The sequence below is a fragment of the Tenebrio molitor genome, chromosome 9 (assembly GCF_963966145.1).
Source record: "Tenebrio molitor chromosome 9, icTenMoli1.1, whole genome shotgun sequence".
Lineage (NCBI taxonomy): Eukaryota > Metazoa > Arthropoda > Insecta > Coleoptera > Tenebrionidae > Tenebrio > Tenebrio molitor.
Genome location: NC_091054.1, coordinates 8228439 through 8240224, shown reverse-complemented (window position 1 = coordinate 8240224; position 11786 = coordinate 8228439). Strand labels below are relative to the sequence as shown.

Here is an 11786-nt window from a genome sequence, read left to right as displayed (position 1 = left end):
CAGCTCGTTGTAAACTATCAAGTTTACCGGATTCGGCGAGTTTTTGTGTCGTTTTTCCGCGCTTTTCATAAACAAGACGACCCCATCGACGCCACCCCGCCAGCGTTTAATTTCATTTTAATTTATGGCTGGTTCAGAAGTGGCGCACTCAATGTCAACAAGCGATATATTCGACTGTCGCCAGCCAAAAACGCAATTATTCATCCCCCGCTTAAGTCGGGGGCTCTGGGGATCTGCTTCGAAAGCTGGGTCTTAAGATGGGTTTGGTCACGCACTTAATAAATTCGCAGACGTCTTTTTTCGTCGCTTTGTCTTTTCGTAGTTGATAGATAATAAAGAGTCAATGGATTTTCGAATTAAACCTACTCTCATCCAGTCTCGATCGGATTTCGCCCCATTTAGGTAATTACCCTTGTGATATCACATAAACGTCGAGATACAGCCAGATTTATGTAAATATAATTGTTACTAATGTAATCTGCAACTGTGCCACATGCCCCAGGTCTAATAATTTGTTTATGAAACATATGTTAAGGATCTAGATAAGACCGAAAGGTGGATTCGCTTAATTCGAGTGTATCGCTCTAATAAAGCCGCCCCCAAATGAATTAATTGTCCTCGTGTGTATTCCAAATGGACGACCATAATTCTGGATTTGTCACAAAAAGTGGTATCGTTTCACTCCCACCTCCAGTTCCAGTTTCTCTAATGGGAGTCGTCCTCTGCCATCGATTTTGAAGGAAAACTTCTCATCCTTGAAACCTGTCCCACTATAAATATTAATGCGAGAGCTTAACTAGCTCAACCTGGTAACAGGTTAGCGGATTCGTGTAAAATCATGTTTGCTGTATCAGTAATGCATAACGTCAGAAAGCGGAGGTGTTTGCCTATCTGAGATGGTCCCGGCTTTGTCGCACTCTTGTTCCACTGTTTAGTTAGCGTGTTTCGTCGTTACCAAGAACAACACTACATTGAGCGTCGTCATGGAGACAATCTTAGGCCACAGAACTCCTCCTTCTACAATTATCCGCAGATAACTCCGTTTACAAGTTCACAAGAATATACAAGATGAAAAATAAGATGGGGCCGAAGGTAGAGCCTTGTGGAACACTGTTGTTGACGGAGGAATATGAGAAACAAAACGTTTCTAATGTTACCATTGCATGTCCATTAGAAAAAGAAGAAATAAAACATTGAAAAATAGTCATTTGTCCATTTACTACAGATATCGGCAGAAAACTTACTTGTACAGGGTGTCTCAAAATTCGCGAATTCCGAATTCAGAGCGTTGTAGGGGATAGCTTCAGTAGTCCATATATGAAAATAAAAAAAAATCGGGACTCCCCCCACAAAGATACATTGGTCTAAAGGTGCACTCGTTGAAGTGCGTTTTCTCCAAATACAGGCTGAAAAGTGCAGTATTTATTGTTATTTATGGTGTAGATGATTGTGGAAAATAATAACGTAAAACAATTTTTTGAACAATAACTTTACTTTGGAGTAAAAAAAATCTTAATTTTTTGTAATTTTTCTTAAAAATGAAACGGCAACGTAGCTAGAATAGTATTTTGTCACTGTGGATATGAAGGCTGCTATGTATTGAACAAAATTAAAGTGCTTATATCTTCTTCAAGATGAGCGAAATTTTTTTTCTAAGTATTTTTCGAGCTCCATTGGTCCTTCCCTACCACGCTGTGAATTCGGAATTCGGGAATTTTGAGACACCCTGTATACAAAAATGGAAATAAGATGGAGCCGAGAATAAAGCTTTGAGGGACACCATTGTTGAGGGAGGAACATGAGAAACGAATTTTTTAATGTTAAGCAATTTTTAATCATAAGAATTTAATTGCCAAGTAATGAAACGCTTTGTTGTACCCAAATAGGCGTCAAAACAGTCATCAGGTCTCTTAGAGATTAATTTACGAAATAATTTAATAGATAAGCAAGCTAATCCATTACACATCTGACAATTTTTGAATTTCCAGATTGCAAGGAACTAGATGTACGGAAGACACGCGATTTGAATTATCTCTCTCCTTCATTCATTACTATGCAACATTTTTTTGACGCTTCTATGACTCCACTTCCCCTGATCAAACAATGGAATCTAATTTAGAGGCGGTTCACCTTTGACAGCTATTGCCAACAGAACGAATTGCGTGAGACTGTCTAATATTACACATTCAAGATGGTGTTCTATAAAATTCAATTACCAGACGAATGCGCTCCCGATTCCAATATTACATTAAAAGATGTCTCGCAAGGTGGAATTTGTGTACCTCGCAGATTCGTTAGTTAACATGTCAGGATTAATTTGGTGGCTGTCTGGTGGAAAAAAAAGAGACGACGAATTAAAAATGTCGTTTGGTGGTGCAGACTGAATAGAGCGAAAGATGCGAGTTGGAAAATTGAAAGCGTGATGCGAGAGGTTGCATTTTATTGAAAGTTCTTAGCGAGAGGAAAAATGTTCAAAGGGATGCATTTCTGAAGGTTAAGGAATAGAACGCAGCAAAAAACTGAAGTATTATAATAATAATAACAATAATCTGAAGTTATGAACTATATGGAAAATAATAAAATAAGCCAATTCATTTGTCTGTTACCGCCTGGAATATAAAAATGCAGTTATCTATTTTTCCAAGGAAAACGAATTCATACTATGCAAGTACTTGCACACATTGTTAAAACAAATGAGTTTGGAAAGTTGAATTTCTAAAAATTATTTTGCTTTAGACCTTGCTGATAAAATGACGTCCTTGTATGTACCACATTCAAAAAATTTATCTCCCGAAAAAAACTGAACACAAAGTGTGTAAATGGTGTTTAAATTCTATTTTCAAAATTCCAAATATAAAGTTAGCAATGAAATATTGGATCAGGTTCCAAATTTAAAACCGGTAGTTTTGAAGTTCATTTAAATTCAAGACGATAAAAAAATAAATAAAGAGTAGAACGTTAATAAAAAGATAATATTAGTCGTCGAATGGGTATATATTTAGAATCCAACCAGTTTTTAAGCTGTATTTACTTTTGTGTGGTTAACGATGGTAAGGTGGGTTAATGTAATTTGTCCAAATATTTTTTTTCTTTGTGTTTTATACATTTTTGTCGCAGATTATCCTTGCCTTTATGGCCACGGTATCAGCACTGATGATGATGGTACAAGCCGTGCCCGGTAAGTAATTATTTTTTTGTTATGACAATTGTCAAATTGTGTTCGTAAAATCACCTACACAATATTTTTAACCATTTTCCAGATGATGATAAGGACGACGGAGGTGTATGGCCGCCAGCAGGAGTTACGGAAAAGTAAACCTCGGAAGATCTTGGAATCTTTTTAAACTGTAATAGGAATGTTTTAAATTTGTATGAACTGTACATTATCCAGAAAAATAAATACACTAGTTCTGAATTATCATAAATAATATTCTAAAGCACTCCTCCTCTAATTCTGAAAAACAATTTTATAACAAATTATAAATAAATATAAATTAAATTAAACGCGACAACCTATGAGTTTCAAAAATCAACAAGGATATACTAAAAATAAAATATCATTTGCGACTCTTAATTCTTAAACTAAATTTGGTTAGAAATAGTTATTTATCAATGTAAATATGTTTTTTCCAATCGATTGTTACTAAACTGGTGTGAACTAACAAATCTGTAAGTTACGGGAAATTGGAATATTTTGCGGTGCATCTTAGAATATCTCCCGAGTCTAAACTATAATGGATACAATAGAGTCGTTCTTAATATCGTATGATCAAAAAGTCTTTGGATCAGGTTTGCCGTGGAATGAACAAGTTATCTATGAAATTACTTATTTCAATTATTTTTGACATTTACTTGACAACTTTTAAGTTAGGTTATAATATAATTTAAAATACAGGGTGATCAAGAAGGACTGTTTAAGTTGGTAACACTGAATTATATTTTAAATCGTATAACTGGAGTAACTTTTGGTTGTTGATGGCTTGTCGTTGTTAATGCTATACCTATATTAGATATTTGTCAAATAAACAAACAAACATATCCGGTTGCAGTGTTATAAATAACCGAATGAAAAAATTGTCTTAATTGTACTGCCAACTTAAACAGACCTTTTTGATCACCTGGTATTTCAAAGAGAACATAAAATTTTTATTATTAAATCATACTACAGTAGTGGAAATCGTGGTGAAAATGGTAATTGGGTTTATTCGCCTCGTTTATGTTTAAATGAGTTCCGTGAGAGATTAACCCTACTTTGAAGTACACATAAAAACTACAGGCAGTAGAGGTAAAGAATTCTATAGAATATGGTTTTTACATTTCATGGCTATCGCGATCCAAAGACTTTTTGATCATATATACAATATTTTTTGAGGAAATTTTATGCTCTCCAAAAAAAGATTTCATACAATTTGCCGTAGTTTTCGCTACGCTATGATGCAAAAACGTAGTTTCACAACTTTAACACTTTTTATGAATTTTTTAATCAACTGCAACTCTGTGAAAGCAGAGTTAGATTTGATTAAAACTTTTTGAAGGTGTCAGTTATGAGTGAAAAATTTATTGACTTGGTCAAAGAGCAATCAATCAATTTAGAATTTGGTAACATTTTATTTAAATAGCCGTAAAAACCATTAAAAAACAACTCGTTTGTTGTCAGGTGCCGTATAAAGAGGCTTATCTCCTTTTTCCAAAAAAAATCCACTTATACAAATGTATACACACATTGTTAAAATGGTAATGTTAGGATAGGAAAACAGTAAAAATTTTACGAGAATTTAAATTTAAAATAACAAGTTGCGTCAGAGAATGTTGATTAAATAAACGTCCTTGTAAGACAAACAAATGTTTGTTATGTTAAGGAATATTTTCCAACTATATCTATAAAATGTTTTCAATGTATTTGTGTAAGTTTTAAGTAACCTTCATATGTTCCATTTTAAACAATGATTACCGATGTAAAGTTAAAACATATTTTACACTAATTTAAATTTAAGTGCAGCAAATATTTAAATGAAATATTATCAAAAAATAAATGCTGATCGTAAAACATTGTAAGTAGGTATATAAGAGCGGACCATCCGTTGGTCTAGTATTAAGTTTCTTATAGTTAACAATGGCAAACTTGTCGAATGTAAGTTGACAAAAATATTTGTTCTATTTTTTATTCTTTGTTATTGCAGAATATCCGTAGCGTCTTCGCCGCTGACAGCAACGATACAGGCCGTGGCAGGCAAGTAATCGTTTACATTCTTCTTTATTCTCATTCTTCGTATTCTGAAACGTATTTCATCAAATTTGCTACGTTTATTCGATTTTAAATATTTTTCAGATGGTGGTAAAAGTGGAGGGTCATTGCGGTCACACGCAGGAGGTAAAGCAACCTCCAAGATCCCGACTGTTTGGGTTTTTTGACGGCTTATTATATACTATATCCTTATTATACCTATATTGTAACTATAAAATGAGTCAGGGAAAAAATACAATGTAGTGTTAAATGGTTAATAATAATTAAACTTGAACAGTATAACCGATCTTAAATTTATTATAGTTATGAAAGTCATAATTTTTTTCATGAATTTGTAAATGACTGAAAAAAGAGACTTTCATAACGTGTTACCCCTTGTTTCCAATCACTTATAATTATAAATTATAATTACGAATTATAATTAAGAAAGTTTGGTCCATAGTTGTGAATGACGGTGTGCACAATAAAATTATAATTACAAAATTATACTTAACAAATTGTGCTTCATTTGTGTTTCACTTATAATTATCAAATTCTTGCAAACTCCAAGGTTTTTACGTATAATTAGATAATTTGACCAATCAGATTAGCTGTCTTTAAAAATTCAAATTTGTCAGGTAGGTTTTTTGTCAAATGAACGCATTCGATGGAAAATTGGCGGCAAGTGGTTTCGATAATATCCATTACGCTTACCTTCGTGACACGTACTATAACAGACTATTTACTGGGTATATCTAATTGCAGCAGACTAAAACTAAAAACGTCAAAACTAGTGACAGTTGTTCTGCAAATTTTCTCTCATTTTTCATTGGTCTGCAATTGTCATTAATTATTATGATTGTGAACAGCAAAAAATTAAAACATTTGTGTAAAGTATAATTTTCTAAGTATAATTTATAATTATAATTTCTTAAGTGATTGGAAACAAGGGGTTATACACGCTATTTTTGGCATACCTATCGTTGTAAGTTGAGAAATTTGGCCTAAAAGGATGTATGAAGAATAAAAAAAAATAGGCAAAAATAAAATGATGCCAAAAAGTACTACTTTCACTACGATTTTTTGTTTAAAAAAGTAAGTAGCACTTTTTTACGATATGCGAAAAATACATTTTACAAAGCAAGATAAAGATTTATTAACGAATATGTCTAAATAGACAAGTTGAATTAAACAACAGTATCTAATTAAAAAAAAAGTCAAATAAAAGAAAATAAAAATCAAAGATTTCAAAGACAAGTAAATTTGAAATTTGAACTTTAAAAATAAAATAATTGAAGTTGGTATTTTAAGTAAATGTGATAAACAATAGTTATTTACAGTAAGAGTGAGGAAAGCAAAGCTTTCGTTCACGCGAATTGTGTGTTCGTGCAGTTCAAGTGAACGAAAGCGACCTTACTCTTGAGTGCGAAAAAAATAAAATACAAAATAGACAAAGTTCTGTAACGTCAATAAAGTAGTTTTGTGCATGTTGTGGAAATGGATGATGAAGAGTTATACGTTCCGGATGATGTCCTGAAAGAGGCAAGTGCCGCGAGGTACCAAATGTTGCCTAAAAATTATGCGTGAATGAAAACCACTGAGTGAAAGACAGTGAACGAAAAACGATGGACTAAAGTGAAGTGAACGAAAGAGAAACCTTCACTTCAAGTATCGAACAAAAAATATAATCTGCCTTTCGTGGCAAATTATATCTTTGTAGAAGATTTTTTTTTTTGACTTTCTCAAAACTAAGGAAAAAACAATAATATGTAATTAAGATATCTTAGTTTTCCAACAAAAAATAAACAGCAGAATCTATTACTTAGGTTCAAATAAAATGATTTTTTTTTGTGCAAAAAATTGGGACAAACTGAGTAATTCAGCTTAAAAGAAATATTTGTTTTAGACCTTGTTGACAACATAATTTTGCTTTGTTTATTGTTATCGGCTGTTGTTATTCATTGTTTTTCCAAATAAACTAAATACAAAAAACAACAAATTTCCATTTCTGTCGGCGCACTTAACCAAACGAATAAAAATGTATCGGTCGTTTTGTTAACCACATGAATGTAATAATCTAAATCTTTTAAATAATTCCTTTTCGAGAGGATTTCCCTTGCCATTCAACGTGGAAACGCTGCAAGCATTCGGGGCACTTTTCCAGATTCCGCAATATTATCGGAAATTTTTGTATTGTAAAACAAAAATGTTTATGTAATTATGTTATTAATTGATAATATATGCATTCATAGATAAGGAAATTATAATAATCGTAAGGTATATAAGGCGACTGTGTAGTTTACTGTTGATCATCTGTTGATAGCAATGGACAAGTGGTTTAGTGTGAGTTAAAGAAATTGTTTATTTATTATTTTTTTTACATTTTGATTGCAGATTATTGTGACAGTTGCTCTAGTGGTATCTTTTATGATGTGGCAAGCTACCGCAGAAAAGGCTAGTAAGTAAACATTTTCACCAATACTAGTTTGAACTACACAAGAATTACCTGTTTTTTAATATTTTTTAGGTGACGAATGACCACCACTGCGACAAGCCTTTTGTTTCATTTCAAGAATTCAAATGTAATTTTTTGACTTGTAAGCTTCAATTATGTGATTAAAATCTAAAAGTTGAGCTGTTTCCGCTTTTCAGTTAGTCTAAATGCGCATTTCCTCAGGCAAATGGTGTTTTATTAGCGATGTATACGCCGTAGAAAATAATTGTCTAGTATTTTGTGCCGGAAAGTCTGCTTTGTGCAACAGGTTACGAACAATTCTGATAAACTTTCCCAAGTGCGTCAGGATTTTATTAAAGCGGATAACTTACTGGGAGGGATTTGAAAAATTCACAGGATAAATACCCTTCCGCAATAAATTAAATCTAAGCTGCCTAGATTTACAATCGACAAAATTGTCAACACAACTCATTCAAAATCAAAAAATAATTTGACAAAGACGACAACAGAGATGTTGTTAAGTGAAGTAAAATATTCTGGCGCCTCCACCATTTTTACAAGCAAATATTTTCTGTTTTCTCAACTTGGGCTGGAGATCAAAACAACTTTTTGGGGTCATAATCAAATGTATAAATCCAGTTTTTAGATTTGATTTAGCTTAAACAGTTACAGGGATGATACAATTTTTAGTGAAAAGATATCCCGGCGCCTCCACCATTTTTAAAAATAAATTTTTGCTGTTTGCTTAGCTCATGAAAGCAATAGTGTATTTGTATTACATTCGTCATAATTAAATTTATAAGTTTTAATACTTTACTTAGCCGCAACAATTACAAGGATAATGCAATTTGTAATGAAATCAATATCCCGACGCATCCACCGCTTTTACGCGCATGCATTTTTTGCATTTTATTCGTCACAGTCAAATCCATGAAACGCAGGTTTTAGATTTACTCTGATTAAAACTATAACAAGGTTAACGAAATGTTTAGTGAAAAAATGTCCCGGCACCTCCACCATTTTGCAAATAAATGACAGTAATTTGCTTAATTCGTGCTGGATAGAGTCATGCAGTATTTGTATTTTTGTTTTTAATTGATCATAACTAAATCTGCAAATAGCAGTTTTTTATTTGACACCACTGAAACAATAACAATGTCATAATAATAAATAATAAAGTCATATAGACTTTTGTGTTCGATTCATGAGTATTAAGTTTATAAGACGCAACTTTTGGATTTGATTTCACTAAAACAATCACACATAACTGTTAAATATCCCGGCGCCTCCACCATTTTATGAAACAACACATTTTTCAAGATAAAGTTATAAATAAAATTACAAACTTTTCAGTATTCGGTTTGTTAGAGGTTCCATCGACAGGATCCCTCAAATTTGATAAAATATTAATGTGCTAGGTTCGAAGGTGGGCGAAGCTCGATAAAAAAAAACAGAATTTACAAAAAACAAAACACTGCGAGATTCCCGGTAAATATTTGATGATCTCTGACAAATTCTGTAAATTTTCCCTCTATGAAAATTCCCAAAACCGTGAAATACCGTACCAAAGCATGCAAAATAAATGTTAACACACACACTATTTGCATTTATTTTATTTCCGTACGCGTTATCTGCAAATGACTGACGACCTGCATTTCCGATGCACCATTCAGTGATTGACATTCACCCGTCGATTATACATTTCCCAGATCATAGGTTTTTCCTGCGGTTCATTTCACACCGCCAGTCTTATCTAATTCGTGATTTAATCTGCAATGATTGCTGATGGCAAAGAATCCCGAGTCTTATTTATCTGGAGTTTTGCGATGATAAAATGGCGCTGTCAGGTGGTCCACAATCGTGAAAAATCATCACATTACATTAACAATACACCATGAAAGCGGCAGCAGTTAAGGAAATTGTCTGTTTCTTGCGATCTGATGAGAAGGAAACTGGATAAAGTGGACGAGATGGATGTCATATTGTATTTTCGGAACGTCTAAATAAGAAATGAAGAAAAATTCGGCGATAATAAAGAAATGTAAACGTGCTGGGCGGATTTTAATCAATAGAATTGAGCTATTGGCGTCGAGGTTACTGCACGATAAAGTGAAAACATTACCTTCAAAATTAGTATGTTTCGATAAGGAAAAATGTTGCAAGTGAGGCATTAAGAATATGTTAATATCAATATCGAGTCTAACTTATGATAGAAGAAAAACGAGGATATGGGGGAAAATGTTATTAAGATATTTTACATTTACATTTCTCGGCCTATTTTATATAGGAGTAAAGAATTTTCAACGTCCCGGTATGTATAATACAAAAGTTATTACGGATTATAAAATTCATGAAATTTCGGCAATGGCAAGAGGCCCAGAAATTTCCTCTTTATGCAGCAGTTACCCAATTTTTATCCAAATTGCGAAAATATCGCAACGTTAAGGGCACATCAAAAATGTATCAAGACAGTTAAGTACAATTCAGACAAACTCTGAAACGACAGGCAGAATGCAAGGAACCAATTTGAAGAAATTATTTTTAAAATACGTTGTATCGCGGGCTGGGAAGGCGTTGGAAACCGTCAATTGTTGTGCTTTTTTAAAGCGTAGATTAATTGGAGCATGTTGACAGCTAACCTAAAATTTAGAGCCAAAAAAATCTTTTTTTTTTCTTTCTTTGCAATGTTTTACATTAAAAATAGAATAACTTAACGATTCCTATTCTCAAAGCAAATATCTTTGCTGAAAACAAACATGTTCAATTACGTCCCGATAAAACATAAACAAATGTCATTGTGTTAAACGGCGGGAAATTCAAACTTTACATTGTTCTAAACGGTTTAATTTTTCCAAAACCTACTCAACCCAGGATTTCATTTGAACGCGAGATAGTAGATTTACACCCGGCGCATCCACCATTTTTGAAAACGTTGAAGTAAAGCGAATTCAATTAATGTATTATAACTACAGAGTTGCAAAATTTTCTTTCGAGCTCCTGAAAAATTCAAAATGCTCGATAAATATTTCAAGCACACGTGATTTCACGAAGACTGACATTTTATATATAGACTTTAAGAAAACGTCCATGCAAAATAAATAAATTTACGATCGACATCAAAGCTTTCGATCCAAGATTTATGATGCAGATGCGATGTGACACTTCATTTTTCAAAATGGCTTTTATGACTGCGTGCATGACCAACAGAACGTAAACCAGCGCTGCCAAACTTTCCTCTTTTTTTCCTAAATCCCAACTGCACTTATAAAAACAACATTTTTGCAAAAAAAAAAAACACTGTGCCCATCTGCACCAAACACAGAGCACTCTGTTTTCCGTTACAAATTGAATTCGAAGTGCACAAAGCCAGAGCCGCCCTTTTACAATATAACATTTTACTCGACTTAATGTTGTGCGTTAGCATCTGTTTTTGAAAGTGTAATCTCCTGAAAAATTGAGCGATGTAAACAAACTCCGAAAGAATCAAACTAAATTGTATTTATGAGATGAAATCTTCATGTGCGGAGCTGCGTCCGCGCGCTGGAAACTGTTGACCCGGTTTATTAAATTTGCAGAAGTGCAGCTAGTCAAAGAGAAGAGGAATAAATTATCTTGGTTGTTTAGTCCAAATGTAAATGTAATTCAAATTGCGATCGGCTGGATCTGTACAAAAGGATAAACGAAAAGTCTATAAATGATGGAAAAAGCGTTGAGTCGAGGAGCCACCCTGGAGTACGCCCGAAAAGACTCTGATCGATACGTCTGCGGTGTAGTTGAAGGCGTCAAACCAAAACAAAGAATGTGTTTATTTTACATGCAAATTAACAAAATTATGAGCGGCGCTGCTAATAAAGCGTCGTGTCACTCGTCGACATCTAGTTCATGCCGGTAAATAAAATTAATGACCGTTCTGAATGACGTGCCATAATTCATGGGGGCAATGTGTGTGAATTGCGATTTATATTACAGGCACCTGTAATGTACGGCCGTGAAATACAACTTGGACCGGTCCGTCGGCGTCAATTTATTTTTCAAAAGGCCAAGTTTCGTGTAGAGGGCGAAAATCCCACAACATCAATATTCATTTTGCGATGCAACCGTGAACTG

The 11786-nt window shown here is 33.5% G+C and overlaps 3 long non-coding RNA genes across 3 annotated transcripts in view; all 3 read left to right on the top strand.

Moving 5' to 3' along the window:
* Positions 1–2859: 2859 nt before the first annotated feature.
* The window catches only part of LOC138138198 (uncharacterized), a 57187-nt gene continuing 48260 nt past the window's right edge, over positions 2860–11786 (top strand). Inside the window, exons 1-3 of the long non-coding RNA XR_011161980.1 lie at positions 2860–3065; positions 3118–3178; positions 3261–3407. This is a non-coding gene — a long non-coding RNA (uncharacterized lncRNA). The remainder of the gene's footprint in view (positions 3066–3117; positions 3179–3260; positions 3408–11786) is intronic.
* On the top strand, positions 4972–5531 carry LOC138138906 (uncharacterized). The gene is made up of 3 exons (XR_011162146.1): positions 4972–5131; positions 5181–5230; positions 5330–5531. It is a non-coding gene; the product is annotated as an uncharacterized lncRNA (long non-coding RNA).
* LOC138139399 (uncharacterized) lies at positions 7512–7858 on the top strand. The gene is made up of 3 exons (XR_011162286.1): positions 7512–7567; positions 7619–7682; positions 7752–7858. It is a non-coding gene; the product is annotated as an uncharacterized lncRNA (long non-coding RNA).